Source organism: Trachypithecus francoisi, unplaced genomic scaffold (genome assembly GCF_009764315.1).
Source record: "Trachypithecus francoisi isolate TF-2019V2 unplaced genomic scaffold, Tfra_2.0 Lachesis_group20, whole genome shotgun sequence".
In the NCBI taxonomy this organism is placed as follows: Eukaryota; Metazoa; Chordata; class Mammalia; order Primates; family Cercopithecidae; genus Trachypithecus; species Trachypithecus francoisi.
This window is the reverse complement of record NW_022681466.1, coordinates 4,876,336-4,892,306: the sequence shown is the minus strand read 5'-3', so window position 1 is coordinate 4,892,306 and position 15,971 is coordinate 4,876,336. Positions and strand designations below refer to the sequence as shown.

Sequence of the window (15,971 nt, the reverse complement as noted above, 5' to 3'; positions counted from 1 at the left end):
CTTGGCATCGAGGCCACCTTCAGTTTCCTGGTCAGGGCTGTAGGGGAATGGCGGTGTCTTCTGGGATGTCACTGTGAGATGGGCAGGGAAGAGGTTCCACTCTTTCTCCTCCACATTCCAGGATGTCCTGGGTACTCCTCCTCAAACTGTGCACCGAGGCCTGGGCTAGAGACCCCATCTGCCCCTTGGAGTCTCAGGCTGCCTCCCTCCTCCTGGGTTCCTTAGACCCAGCAGCGGGCAGATGGGCCAATCACAGAGTATCCCCATAGGGAGCCCTAGAAGATGCAAAGGAGTCCAGGGAGCCCGGCCCACTGCCTGCAGCCTACTGAGAAGAAGGGGAGTTTGGGTAATAGCAGCCGCTTTCCCCTAAATGAGAGAAAGAAAGATCAGGGCCTGGGCCTGCGCCACTCTCGGCTGTCATGCAAATGGATGGTTTCAATCCCAGGATGCAGTCACACCTCTGGGATGCAGTCACACCTCCTCACCAGAGCCAGCCAGCACCAGGACTCCAAGACCTCTGCCTCCCCTCCACCGGCCTTCCCTGCTGCCCTGCCAGTCTCACCCTCTGCCTCTGTGCATCTTCCTGCCCCTTCCTTTTGTGACTTGACTTCTCCTTCCTGTCTGTCTTTTCTCCCACCCGCCACGCTGTCCCTGCACCCTCCATTCCATACCCCCCAGGCCTCACAGAGCTCAGGCGTCTGCCGGCATCATCTCTTTCACACTGCCTCTCTGTCCCAGGAATGCTTTTTTCCTGGTCCCTGCCTTGCCCAGTGCCATCCTCCTCCGAATCGTGGACAGCTGTGTCTCGCTGCCTACCAGCTATTTAATTCCACTCCCCTTTCCCCAGCAGCAGACCCACTCTTGCATCCGGTCTTTGATCCTCATTCATTCATACACATGCATTCATTCCTTCAGCAAGGATGGACTGAGTCTCTCCTACCAGCCACTGCACTGCACTGTCCTGTGGTTGCTGAATAAAAGTGCAGACATCCCCAGGCTTCTAGGGGCTTATTGGAAGGAGGGTAGGGAGGAGGAAGAGGAAGAGGAGGGGAGCAGGCAAGGAAGGAGGTGGAGGAGAGGGGAGGAGGTGGGGAAGGAGGAGGAGGAGAGGGGAGCAGGCGGAGCAGAATGGCGTCTTGGCTGCAAGCGGAGGTGCAGATGTTGCCGGCGTCACTGTGCTTTTCCTGCTGCCGCATTGTGTTTGGAAAGTGATGAATTTCAGCACCAGCTAATTAGTCTCTAATTAGCAAGTGGAGTGTAAACAATCACAACAGATGGGGGAGAAAAGGCATTAGCAATAATGACCCTTCTTTGGGGGCAGAGTCTCAAAGAGGCACTTCCTTGAAGGAGCTGGAGGGCAGGCTGAAGGGGCCTGCTGGTGACAGGGAACCTGGCAAAGACAGAGAAGGCTGCAAGAAAGGTGCTGGTGATGCCCAAGTGGGTTACCCAATTTGTCTGGGGGGGTAGGGGGTGGGGGAGGGCCCTTTCTGGGAGGCTTGCTGGCACATCTGTAGCTGGGTGTGGTCCAAGTGGCAGCACAGAGCGTTTTGGAACCTGAGTCTTGGAGGTGAAGCGGACCTCCCTGTGCTGGGGAAATGATGGTGGGAAGTAGTGATGATCTGGAGTTAGGTGTTTCCCTAGAGGGCCTCAGGGCCTGTGTCCAGGGACGTGGGGTGTCCCAGACTGTTTGCACTCTTGCTGGGACACAAACCTGTGTGGCTGGCCACTGCCCAATGACCAGACAGACTGCCAGGGAATGTGCCCGCCTGCTCTGGGGATGTCATTCCTCCAGGCTCGGCAACCTGCCTCTGAATCCAGGCCAAGCCACTGTGCCAGTCGGCCCCGGGGCCCCAGAGTGTGGCCTGGCTGCACGCCCACCTGTGTCCTTGGCTGCAGGACCAGGGATGCTGAGGAATGGGGTCGGGAGGCAGTGACTGGCACATCCCACCAACATGTACCAGCCAAAGGGGATACCGATGAGGAGACCTCTCTGGGCCTTGCTTGATGGAGCGCTGCTGTGCCTGTGTCCCGTAGGGGCATGAGGGTTACACAGAGGGCTGGACAGAGAGGCTCTGAGAAAGACAAGAACAAGATGGGTGTCTGAGGAACGGCTGGAGAGGAAGAGAGAGAAAGATGGAACCTGAAAGAGGAGAGGGACCCTTTGATGTTTATACTCATCTTTATTAAATGCCTTTATTAAGTGCCTGGCTGGGCAAACCGCTATGCCGAGGGCCACAATAGAGTTAACTGCACTGTGCCCTGTCCCTGGGAAGCCTGTGACTGAAGACAGACACGCTAACCACCCCCTCGGACCCAGGCCTCGTGGGGCCATGGCCACGGTGAGATGAGCCTGCCTTCCTCTCTAGAATGCAACTAAGCCCCACTGCATGCCCCATCTCTGGTGGGACAAGAGAGACCCGCCAGACCCCCGTTTCCTTGGAAATGCTGTACCCTTTGCGGCTGCCGTTACAGGCCTAATTAACAGGCTTGTTTGTCTCATCAGTCTGGCAGTCCATGTTGATAAGAAGGGCAATTTCATTGTCTGGCAACGTCATCACAGCCCTGGCAACTTGTTAGCTAAATTGGTCGCATCCACCCTGGCTTCTGGAGGAAGTGGCTCCTCTCTGAAGGACAGTACTCTCCGCGGCCTCCTCCCCTGCCACCTGACTCAGGCCTGGGAGGCAACCCGCACCCTTTCTTCACAGCCCAGCCCTCCTGTTTGGAGAAGAAGTGATCCGATTTCACTCTAGGCCTGGGGTGGGGTGTGGGGATGTTCACTCAGCAGACACACAATGAGGGCCTACTGCGTGGCAGGCTCAAGGCAAGGCCCTGGAGGTGGGAATGGACAGACATGGACCTCACTCCTGTCTAGCCCAGTGTTTCTTAGCCTAGCATGGTTGACATTCTATGCTGGATCGTTCTTGGTTGTGGGGGACTGTCCTGCCCATTGTAGGACATTTAGCATCTACCCACTAGATGCTAGTAACATCCCCCTCCCTCCAGTTGTGACGACCAAAAACATCTCCAGACATTGCCAGGGGTCCCCTGGGAGCTGTAGGCAGGAGTACAGAATCACCCCCCTTGAGAACATCTGGTCTCTAGAGAGAGACAAATGCATAGAGATCATTGTAATGCACCGTGATGGAGATTAGAAGTCACCGATAGGGAGAGGCACCTCAGCCGCTCTGTGGTTGACTGGCAGTGTCCAGGAGAAGCCAGTGGGTGGGCACAGGCCACAGGCATCAGGCAGTGGACTGACAGAAGTGAAGGCCCAGGGGAAAGGGTGTGTGGTTTGTGAGGAAACCACAAGTTGTTAAGACCTTCCATGGGATCAGTATTTCCAGAATTTCCACCATGTCTCTGGTTCAGTGACAAAAAGAACTACATGTTCCTTATTGAAAAGTATTTTATGCTGTATGCAATGGGGTGCCATTGAAGGAATTTGAACAGGAAGCGCATGGTTAGAAATCCCTTTAATTAAGTAGATTGGGCTAATGACTGGCAGCTGGGAGGCGGTAAGGGCCTGGCAGATGGAATCTAGATCAGAGATGGGGCAGGGGTGGCCTGCCAGTTTAAGGAATACTTGGTAGGTAAACCCAGCAGGACTAATCTGTTAGTTCAGAAAATATTTATTGAATGCCGACGGTGGACCAAACGCCGTGTTATGCACCAGAGCTGGAGCAGACAGCTGGGCTCACAGGACCTGGGGGTGAGTGGGTGGTCAGAGGTGGGAGAAGGGCAGGGAAGAATCCAAGGATGGCACCATTATTTCTGGCTTGGACAACTGTGCAAACAAGACCGCTAACTGTATTAGAAAATTATGGGACAGCTACAAGCTTGCAGAGACCAGAGCTCAGCTTTGGATATTTTAAACTTTTGAGCATGTTGGAGGTCATCAAAATACAGTTGACTTATTCAGGCAAGAAATCAGGGTTAAAGATCTGGAAGGCATTCACATCCAGGCCATAGCTAAAAGCAGAAAAGAAAAGCAGCTGCATTCTCCAAGGGATGAGGGTGGGAATGAGGAAGATTAGAGCAGAAAGCTGGAAACATCAAACATTTCAGAACCACAGAAGGAAGGCAGGGAAGGAAGGGTGGGAAAAGGAGGAAGATTAGGAGAAGGTGATGGAAACCAGGGTTGGAGAGTCAGGAAGTAAGTGACTGACATAGTCAGACACCCCAGAGAGGTCCCTCAAGCCTCCCTGGGGCTGGTGATTGGGGAAAGTCTTATGAGCCTTGTCAGAGAACACAGACGGGGTCCCCTTTTCCTATGGGTTTGTAGCTAGATGCTCTACTGGGGCCACAAGGGGCATGGTTGTTCCCACTAACAGATGCTCAAAATGGTTCTCTTCTGAAAATTGACATGGTGCCATGACATTTGTAAAGACCGTCATGGGGAGAAGGTTGGAGAATGCTAGTGGGGAGTGAGACCCATAGGACCAGGTGAAAGGGATGCATGTGGTAGTGCCATTTGGATATCATCACTCCCACCCAACCAGCAGTACAAGCTCCACCTCTGCCAGGGGCCTACAGCCCCTACTGCTGTATATAGGATCCTTGGTGTTCCACAGATCCTAGGGAGGCAATATGGTTTGGCTGTGTGTCTCCACTCAAATCTCATCTCGAGATGTAATCCCCAGGTGTCAAGGGAGGGACCTTGTGGAAAGTGATTGGATCATGGGGGAGGTTTCCACCATGCTGTTCTCACAATAGTGAGTGGATTCTCATGAGAGCTGACAGATGATTTTATAAGTGTTTGGTAGTTTCCCCTGCACTCTCTCTCTCCTGCTGGCTTGTAAGACGGGCCTTGCTTCCCCTTCGCCTTCTGCCATGATTGTAAGTTTCTCACAGCCTCCCCAGCCATGCAGAACTGTGAGTCAATGAAATCTCTTTCCTTTATAAATTACCCAGTCTTAGGCAGTATCTTTATAGCAGTGTGAAAATGGACTAATGCAGGCGGGGACTATCGTAAACGGATGCCAGAGAGGAGACAAGAAGCTAGAGCAAAGCATAAAGAAGCTAGCTGCCCCCTTCTTCAGGTAAAGGTTAGACTGGAATGCAAGACGTGGAAGGGTTTTTCCCCCTTCCCTCCACCCTGCCTGTATCCATAGAGAATTTCACTCCACCCCACTTGGGTGGCAGGAATGGGTCCTGTGTTAAGGATATCTCTCCCACTACCGCATTACCAACTCTAGGTGTTTTCTGTGGCTACCATAACAAATACCACAAACTGGGTGACTCAAGTAACAGAAATATATCATCTCAGTTCTGGAGCACAGAAATCCAAAGTAAAGGTGTCAGCCAAGTAGGTTCCTTCTGGAGGCACTGAGAGAGAACCTGTTCCATGTCTGTCTCTAGCTTTTGGTGTTTGCCAGCAGCCCTTGGTGCTCTTTGACTTGTGGATATATCGCTACAATCTCTGCCTTCATCTTCCCATGGCTGTCTTCCTCGCATGTCTCTGTGGCTTCACCTGATCTTCTTGTAAGGGCACTAGTCATTGGATTTAAGGCTCATTCTGATCTAGTATGGCCTCATCTTAACAGGAAGAATTACACCTGCAAAGTCTCTATTTCCAAATTAAGGTCCCATTCGGAGGTTCCAAGTGGAAATGAATTTTGGGGAACACTACTCCACCCAGTGCCCTGACCTAATTTGGCTATGGTTTATTAACAAGACAGCATCCTAGCCTGCCTTGTTTAATAATCATTCCACTCTTCATACTGACGATGCTACCTCCATTTTCAGGTGAGAAAATTGAGGCAAAGAGGTATAAGGTGGCCTTTCCAAAGTCTCCCAGCCCCCAGTGGTAGAGGCAGACCCAAGTGAAATCTCCATTTTCCAGCCTGGTCCTCCCTCAGCCGCCCCCATCCTCGGTACTGACTGTAGGACTTCCCAGTTCCCACTCAGGCATGTTTTTCGCTCCTTACAAACGAAACCACCTCCCCTCTCCCCAGAATCATCTTTCTTCTGGACAAGGAAATAGTTTCCTCATATGACAGAAAAGAAAGATAAGCCCCTAAAGGAAGTATTTATAGAAGGCTCAGGTAGCCAAAATGGTATAAGAGGGCTCAAGAAAGACAGAAGAGGGGGCAACAATGAGAAAACCCCATGAGAGCCCCCAGAAGGAGCTGCAGAAGCTGGGCAGAGCTCAGGGACCTCAAGGATGGCAGAGATGCAGGGGTGAGGCCTGCTCCCCCGGCTCCTTGCACCTGTGTCAGTGCCGTGGTCCAAAGGGTAATGGGTGTATTGATTGGTCCATAAGTTATCTGTGCCTGGGGATGGCCAGGGGACGCTCCTCTCACCCAGAAATAAAAGCTTCGACCATCAGGGGATAAATGCAGTGGAAGCAGATGAGCCATAGAGAGATTGATCTGCTGTACTGGATGGCGACCCTGCAGTGTCAAAGAGTCAACAGAGAGCAGGAGATAGATGGAGGAGTAGAAGGCCTCAGTCCCTGGCTTGGGAGAACACAGTGGAGAACAAGGAGCAAGCAGCTCTCCCTGTTCACCTGAGGCTTAGTGAGGCAGTAGGTCGCCTTGGGACGAGAGCTGGAGCCAAGGACTTGACCGGCCCCAACCAAGGACTTGACCGGCCCCAGCCAAGGACTTGACCAGCCCCAAGTGTGAATCCCTCTGCTGCTCACTCCCAGGTGACCGTGGGCTGATCCTCAGCCTCACTGCGTCACTGCTTCCCCATCTGTTGGAGAAGTGGTAGTGACCTTGAAGGACTTTCATGTGGATTTGGTGCATCACCTGGGACAACCTGGCACATTGCAAGCTCTTCATACACATTGCTTCTTTTTCACTGCACCTGCACAGACTAGGAATGGGGCTGAGGAACCCGGTATGGGAAAAGAAGCCAGGGAGACTTTGGAGATGTACTCAGCAAAGACTGCCTCTTCACTCACCCCTTTCTCTCTGGGAATTTTGAAACATGTGCCGTTCCAGTTCCCCTATAAGTGCTAACTGATGGCTCCACACCTCTTCTCTGGGGTCCAGGCCTGGCTAGCACCTGAACATTCCACCTGGATAACCAGCTGGCCACAACATGCCCGAAACTGGACCTGGCATCTTCTCCCCAAACCAGCTGCGGTGTTTCCATCTCGGTCACCTCGCCCTCACTGCTGATGCTTCCCTCTCCCTCAGACAACCCCCGCCCTCCAATCTAACACAGATCTTGTTGATTCCACCTCCGAAACAGCTCCACAATCCCCATTCTTCTCACCACCCCCATCGTCAGCACCAGAGTCCAAGTGAAAAGCCACCTCCTCTCCCCTCAGCATCATTTTTCTTCTGGACAGGGAACAGTTTCCCCACAGGACGGAGAAGAAAACGAAGTCCACCAAAGGAGGTATTTCTCCCCCGGAGATCGTCTCTGCCCAGGAGTCTTACAACAGCAGCCTCCAAACTAGACTCTCAGCCTGCACTCCTACCTCCTTCCATCCACACTCCTCTGCACTGCCAGGAGGGGTGCAGAAAGCTGCCAGGCTGGCAATGTCATTTCAGGGCCTTCTTATTGGCATTAGGATAAAGCCCTGGAGCCTGGATGTGGCTCACTAATGAGGCCAGTGCAGGTCCCACGCATTCTTCTCCTGTTCCCTCTTCTTGCCATTACGACTCCAACCACAAGAGGCCCCCTCCAGTTCTGAGCCAGATGTGAATGGGCCAGGCTGTCTTTCCCTCCAAACTCCCTACCCTGCTGTTCCCTCTGCCTGGCTTCTGTCTGCCATAAGGGTGACCTTTTCGAGAGGTTTCTCCTTTGCATTATGCGTTCCCATTGCCACCTGCACACCATCCACACTCCTTCCCCCACTCTTGCAGTCCCTGCTTAACGTTCCATTTCTTGGTAGATGCTAAGCTCCATGAACTCAAAGACTACATCATCCTGCTCCCTTCCCCCTGCGCAGAGTGGTAGTCCAATGCCATTGGATTGATCAGTGAGCAAATGACTCGCAGAGTCCCCTTCCTCCCTGGAGCTCCCCTGACTGCCCCATCAGTCCTCAGTGGCCCCACTCTTGCCCAAGTGCCCATCCGCCTGGCTCCTGTATCCATAGTGAACCCATGTCCAGTGATGCCTCACACCATTAGTCATCCTTCACAGTGTGAATCCTATCTCTCAGACCAGCTTCTGAAGGCCTCCAGGCAGGGCCATGTCTGCACCTCTTTGTGTTGCCAGGGCCTGGCCTGTAACTGGTGTTCACTGAGCAGGAAAGGTTGACAAGACGGGTCATGACTTTGAGATCCTCTGTGTTGAGGAATTGAGGGTCCTTCATTGCATATTCATCAAAGATCATTCAGGACCATCCTCAACTTCATCTTTCCTCACACTGCACGTGACTGTCCTCTAAGAAAGGCTGGAGATGGAGACATAAGTGGGTTTGTGGGGCCTTGGGCTGATCCTGCCACCCAAACAAGCCCTCAGGACACACATACACACATATGCACACACACACGCACACATACACGTACACACACACACGCTCAAAATCTCCAGTGCCTCCCCACCGCCCACAGATGACATCCAAGCACCTAGATATAATTTATAAGCCTAGGACTGTGATCCTCACCATTCATTCATTGATTCATTCAAAACCCAGAAGCCAAGCTGCGAGATACATCTGCATTTTCTCCTCTGAAGCAGATATTAATATATTATTCCGACCCCCTTGTCTTCTCCTCAAAGAGGAACCAGATCAAAGAAGTTACCTGACTGGCCCAAGGTCATGCAGGTCCTAATTTGCAAAGCCAGGGCTTGGATCAGAGTCATCTCACCTAGGCCTGCTCTTGCGGCCCCTGTGCTGGCCGGCCGCATCTCCTCCCACCTTGCAGCCCCCAGCCCCGCACCCTCCAGCCCCATCGTGCTGAAATAGCTAAAGTTCCTAGAAGCCACCGCTCCTCGCACGCATCCTGGCTTTTCACAAATGACACCATCTGCCTGTGAGTGTTCCCAACTGCCCCGCCTGGCTCGTGCCATTTAGGATGCTCATTGGAGACACCTTCCCCAGGGCCATTACGGCCCTGTAAGCTGTGCCTCCGCGGCAGCCTGATGTATCAAGTGCTTCGCTCTGTCGTGCGCTTGTCCCACTGCCAAGTGGCTCATCCGTCTCCCCTGTGAGCCTGGGAGCTCCTTGAGGCAGAGGTTGCCTTCTTGCTCCCTCTGACATCTCCTGGCACATAGTAGGTGCTCAGAAAGCATTTGCTGAATGAATGAATTGACCTTTGAGTGAACGAATGAATGGTTGAAATGCACATTCTGCATTATGGCTAGGAGCCGAGGGTATTTGCATGGGATGGGAGTCAAGGGCACTGAAATCTAGGGGGCAAGGTACGGGCATCCTTCTTGGGTAGGTGGGGATGGGGGAGCCAGTGCAAAAGGGAGGGAATGAGTTCTAGGATGGGGATGGCATCCTGCGGGGCTGTTTGGAGAGAAGCCTCTGGTCCCAACATTGATCTGAGAAGAGGCAGAGGAGGTGGTGGTGCAGTGAGGACAGCCGCCTTGCCACCTCCCACAGGCTGCTCAGTGAGCCTCCGGTTCCCATTCTTTCACCGGTTTCCCTCTTCCCTTCTCGTTCATCCTGTTGACAATCTCACATGGGGCTCTTTTGGACCATGTGTTTTATTCCCTGTCACCAGCCAAGCAGCCCTATTATATTAATTTATTGTCCTTTCTGGTAACTTGTCGCCTTCCTGTAAACTCTCCCTTTCCCATGCTGGCTTTGTCCATTGCCAAAGCCTAGCTCCCAGCCTGCTCTCCTGCCCGGTATGCCCCTGGCCTGGCTAGAGTGAGCAAAGATCTCCAGGACCCTCCTGACTTTCGCCCCCTTGAGGGCTGCTTCTGGGGCCCTCCCTCTCCCTGTGTCAGTTCCCCATGGAGAGCCTGTCTTGGGGTCTCACACAGCTGGGGACGAGACCCATGGTTCTCCGGGCTTCTTGCCTCAAAGGCCAGCTCTCGCTTACTCCTTGGTGCCCTGGGGAGGGGTGGGCAGAGACGAGCCTCATCATGCCCTAAAGGGAACGAGGCCCAAAGAAGTAGCCTGGCTGCCCAGGGCCACACAGGCCTAGGAAGGTGGGTCTTGGACAGCCATCCACGGCCTCACCCATGGGATGCATGTGATGATTTGGCCTTTCCCAGGCAATCCCAGGCAGCCCATGTCCATGGGAACGATGTGCTCAGAGGGGAGATGGAACGCTTGCGCCTGCGTGAGTCGTCTGCGTGGTTGAGGAGGGAGCACCCAGTGATGGCTCCGTTGCCTTTCCAACCCACCTCATGCATTGCAGTGGAAGGAACGCGGGCTTTGGAGATGGAGAACTTGGCATTCCAATCCCAGAGTCTACACGGACCATGTGTGTAACCTGGGTGACGTCACTTCATGTCTTTGAGCATCGGTGTTCTCATCTGTGCAATGGGACAGTCGTGCTATCTGGGCTCAGGGATCACACACAGAGAGTACAGAGGTGCCTGGCCCTCGTGACCGCAGACAGAGGCCCTGGGAAGGAGGGCCCCTGTTCCAGTCATGCTAGAGGGAAGAGGGCACAGTAGGTATGTGACTCTCACGTCACTCTGTCTGGATGAGGGTGTCCTGGCAGGAAAAAGGGGAATCCAAGGAGCCCCTCATTCTCTGCCTGAGCCCGAGAACACTAAACATCCCTTTATCCACAGCCAACCAGGGGAAGGCAAGAGTTTTAGTTCCAGGAAAGAGGGGAGGCAACAGAAAAAGAAGGGTGATTGGCGGAGGAGGGGGGGCCATGTTGGTCTCCTTCCCAGAAAGCGCCAGCCTCTGGGGAAGGGGTTGGAAAGGACCTATCAACACATAGGGCTATCAATCACACCGTGTCTCCCGCCAACATGCCAATCCTGCTGTCCGAGGGTCCCTGCTGCGCAGAATGTCATCAGTCACCATTGGCCGAGCTCAGGCCCAACTGCAGAGCAGCTGTCATGACGTGGTTCTGGGGTCAGGGAGGGCAAATGGAGGCCCAAACATGGAGAAGTGGCCAGTAGGAATGATAAGTGATAGGTCAGCGGGATGCAGGGGCAGGTAAGGGATGATCACAGAGCCTGGAGACGAGAAAATCCCTTTCATTCATTCCCTTGCTCAGTGTCCACTGAGCTCCTATTCTGTGGAAGACACCAGATTAAGGACTGACGGTACAGAAGTGACCAAGATGTGCCAGGTCCAGTAAGGCTATCAGAAGTTTAGGGCTGTCGTGACGGACATGTGAGCATACAAGAGGGGCCTCACTTCTGCTGGGGCAGCGTCTGGACACTGCATAGAGAAAGGGGCTCCACGCAGTGCTGGCCTGTTATTTGGGGGGTGCAGGTGCAAGGGTGGTTCCATTTGCTGCTATAACAAAGTGCTATAACTGGGTGGCTTCAGACAACAGAAATTTCTTGTCGCACGGTTGTGGAGGCCAGTAGGCTGAAATCAAAGTGCCAGCAGGGCCACGCTCCCTCTGCAGTCTGTAAGGGAAGTCCCATCCTTGCCTCTTCTGGTTTCCGGGGCTGCTAGCCGTGCTGGTGTTCCCGTGCTGGCAGCTACATTGCTCCCATCTTCACCTGTCTTCACGTGGCCATCTTCTCCTGTGTGTCTGTTTCATCAGTCATGTGGGATTACAGGCCCCTCTCATGACCTCATCTTAACTTGATTACATCTGCAAAAACCACTTCTACAGTAAATAAGACCACAATCATGGGTATCCAGGGTTAGGACTTCAACAAATTCAGCCCTGAATATGGGGTAGAGTAGATATCCATGAAGAGCATTCAGCAGCACCAGCCCTTCCCCCATCAAGAAGGGAAGTTTGGTCTCTCTCGGGGAAAAGAGGCTCTCCTGGCATAACCAGACATCCTCAAAACAGCCCAATTGCAGAGCCTAGACTTGGAAGGGGACAGTGGATGACTGTGAAACTTTCATGTCCATTTAACAGATGGAAAAAATGAGGCCAAGAGCTATCAAGTAAGACAGAGTGACGTGGTATCCGAAAATCTAGCTCTGATCCTCCCTTGGTCTCTTCTACGTCAGTTTTCCCATCTGCCAGAAAGAGAGTTTAGGCTGGATGAGCTCCACCATGCTTCCCACTAGAGAAGCTAAGAAGCTGGGGCAGCCATAGCTGGGACAGGGCCTGGCCTCCAGCCCAGGGCTTTCCCCAATGTCCAGCCTCAGCTGCCTCTTCCCGCTCATCCCACCTGCAAGAGGAGCTGGGGACCAGAGACAGAGACACAAACTCCATTTGAATGTGAACCTGGGCACCACGGAGATGCTCAGGGTGAGCCCAGCCTGCTCTCTCATTAGTGTGAATTTCCTTGTGTTTCTGTCTCTCTCCTCTTGCTTCTGTCTCTCTCCTCTTCCCTGGTATCAGCTGCTGGCCCCAGGTTCCTCCAGAGAGGAGCGGGGGTGGGTGGGGTGGTGCTGATTAGATCTGGGGACATGACATTGAGCAAGAGAAGCAAGGGGAGCTGCTGACCTCCCTGGGTGGATAACCATCAGGAGATGGTAGCAGAGTCCAGATACCATCACCTTCTCCTGCAGATGTCGGTTTAGCAACCTTTCCTGTACCACAGATGGGCTATGCGTTTTCAAAGCAGAAGAGCAGAGGCGGCAGAGAACCCCGGCTGGTTCCCAGGCAAGGATAATGAATACAGTCCCCTGGCATGTGGGGGTCTGCCTCCTGTCCCTCCCCACCACCAACAGCCCCACTTCAGCAGACTCCTCTGTTTCCCCAAGCAGGCGGCCAGGCTATTGTCTGGGAATGCCACCTGCCACCAGCACACGAGCAAAGGCAGCCAGGCCAGGATGAGGTGGGCAGCAGAGGTGGCTGCAGCCTGGGGCATGGGTCGGCACAGCGTCACTCCTCCCTGCCTTTGGGGCAGCCCATCCACCCACCCTGGAACTCCGCCAGAGCTAAGCCCTGCCTTCTCTCTCTGGGGCGCTCAGAGTTGCACACTGGGTTGGTCTTTGATGACACTGGGCTTGTGGAAGGAGCAAGAAAATGAACCTTCCATTATGTAACCTTGGGAGTCACTCAACTCTTCAAGCCTCAGTGCCCTCCTCTGTAAAGTGAGGCCGTGAATAGTTCTGAGTGCACAGCATTGCTGTGTGGTGCAAATAAGAAAATACACTGGACGCATCAGCACGAGGCCTGGCACCTGCCTGGTTCCTGTGATCTCTGTATGCCAAGCCCTCAGCCAGGCATGGTGTCCCCTGGGTTTTTCTCCAGTTCTATGGCATTGAATCCTAAAAAAACCCAGCAAGGGAGGTGTCACAGGACTCCCTGGTACACACCAGGAGACTGTGGCTCAGAAAACAGGTGTTGACTCTGTCTCGAGCAGTCTGTAAATGCGGAGGTGGGGCTCACCCCTGCCCCCCACGACTCCCATCCACTAGCAAAGCCAAGGCCTCTGTCATTGCAAATGGCCTGCAAACTTGAGAGCGATTGGAAATGCATCCCCACCCTCCAGAACCCAGAGGAGACCCAGCGCCTGAGCCCACACATGCGAGAAGCTCCTGAGTACAGGCAGGGCAAGGGCGGGAGGCAGGAAGGCAGGAGCCAGATGATGGCTTAGCACAGGAAGGAGCACAGCACCTGGAGTTGCTTTATAGTCTTCTTCCCAAGGACTGCACGGGGCTGGCAGGGACAGGAGGGGAAGTAGGAGGGCACGCACCACCTGGCATCCATTGAATGTTTTTAATTTTTTTTTGCTGAAGGTAAGATTTGCATGACATGAAATTAGCCATTTTAAGACTGGACTCATGCCTTAATCCCAACACTTTGGGAGGCCGAGATGGGTAGATTACTTGAGTCTAAGAGTTCAAGACCAGCCTGGGCAATATGTTGAAACCTCATCTTTACTAAAAATATAAAAAATTAGCTGAGCATGGTGGCACGCGCCTGTGGTTCCAGCTACTCGGGAGGCTGAAGTGGGAGGATCACTTGAGCCTGGGAGAGCAAGGCTACAGTGAGCTATTCAGTGGCACTTAGTACATTCACAATGATGTACAACCACCACTGAGTTCCAGAACAGTCTCATCACCCCAGAAGGAAACCTGTGCCCGCTAACAGTCACTCCCCATTCCCCTTTCTCCCAACCACCTGCCAGTCACCAATCTGAGCCCTGTCTCTATGGATCTGCCTACTCCGGATATCTCATATAAATGGCATCATACAATAGTTGACCTCTTATTTAGCTTGATGGCAAGAGGGGGAAGGAGCTGCGGCTGGAGCCCCTCCAGGCCCTGCCTGAAGCTCCTGTCTCTGGGGAAGTTTCTAGATGCTCAGAGGGAGCCGCCCAGTCTGCCCTAGACTTTTGTGGACCTCCCTTCACAGGGCTCCGCTGTGTAGTGGACTGGACGCTGGTGGTCCTGAGCTTTGGTCTCAGCTCAGCAGCTGATGCAGAGTCCCCAGGGGAGCTGCTGCACCTCTCTGGGCCCTGGGGGTCTCATCTGTGAAGTGAGAGGTTGAACTTGTGGGTCTCTGTTGCTGCTTTTGTGTCCCCCACCACACCAATAAGTTCTGAGGAGAGACGGGGCTGCCTGTGGTAGAGACAAAGGGCCACTGCTGATCAGAAGGGAGGGGGTCCAGAAGCTCCTTCTAAAATGAAAAGAAAGAGAGGGGCAGTGGCCTTAACCTTGGCCCAGCAGGAGGCAGAGGGCCACCAGACCTCATGGGTTCTCTGCCAACCATGAGAGCCAGTAAAAGGGATAAGGAAGGTGACCGGGGCAGGAGCAGAGCCCAGCATCCAGGGGTGGACAAGGGCCTGCTTCCCTCCCGATCGGGTGTAGCCCCAGGTGGGTGACACCAGGGTGGCCGTGGGCCCCTGGGAGTGACTGGGGAGGAGGCCACATGTGTGTGGTGTGTGCCAGCTGGCAGGCATGTGCAGGCTTCTGTGTATAATCTGGCTTGTAAATTGCTCGGGGACTGTAACTGCGGAAAGGGCCACAGAGCCGCGTGGTGTTATTATTTATGATAAAACGCAGAGGTGCCTGCCAGGGACTAGAATGGGCTGAGCACTGCGCGCAGGATGGACGGCAAATTGAACTCCAATTTTCTGCTCGGCAGTCTTTGTTACACGCCACAAAGCGCCGGTACACCGGGGTCACCAGCCTGATGAATGTGTGTTCTTCTTCAGCGGGGGCTCCGCCTCTCAGCCTCCGTGCGGAGAGCGACTCGCGCTTTGTTTTTCCTTCCCTGCGGGGCCCAGCTTCGGAATCCGTTCCTGGGCTCCAAACACAGCCTGGACGGAGGGGAGGTCAGAGGCCTTACATGGAGGCAGGCAGCTATGGGTTCAAACCCAGCTTGGCCACTGACACACGTGTGACTGGGTACCTCTCTCCTCTGAGCTTCAGATGACAGAAATAAAAGGGAAGTCCTCACAGCACTCCCCCAAGGAAGCTGGGAGGATTAAATGGGTAAACATGAGGAGCTCAGTGTGGAGTAGGCCTTTAAAAAATACCCACCTTTCTTTCTTGTCCCTGGGCTGAGCAGCCTTGACCTGAAGCCAGGAAATTGAGGAGAAGCCCCTGAAATTGGACAGAAAGGCCCCATCTGGGGGTGGTGAGGTCAAGCCCCTAAGGACACTCGCTGTCCAGCTCAGCCCTCTTCATTCAATATTGGGAAACCAAGGCTGGTGTTAAGTCAGAGCCACCACCCCTAACTCCCATCTTCCCCCCACTTCCATCTCTCCCTCCTTTTAGATGATGGCTCTTCTCCAAGGGTGGGCAAGAGGAGGAACAGTGGCTGCCCCTGGGAAGCATGCCAGCCAGAGCTCTGGGGTGCTGGTCCCTTCCTCACGGCACAGCCTTCTGTGCCCTGCATCTGGTAGCGTCATCACTGACCAAGGAGGTAGACATTGGAGACCCCCAGGCTGTGGGTTCTTGGAAACATCCCTGGTCCTCTAAGTCCTTGCTCTGGGCTCCTGCAGACCTGTGGGAAGCCAGTGTCTCTCTGTCACCAGAGTCCACAGGCTTAGGGGATGGG

General features: G+C 53.8%; 1 protein-coding gene across 2 annotated transcripts in view; it reads left to right on the top strand.

Annotated features, from left to right (window-relative positions):
- Nucleotides 1-15,971, top strand: part of SDK2 (sidekick cell adhesion molecule 2) — a 313,739-nt gene that overhangs the window by 106,849 nt on the left and 190,919 nt on the right. The window lies entirely within an intron of this gene.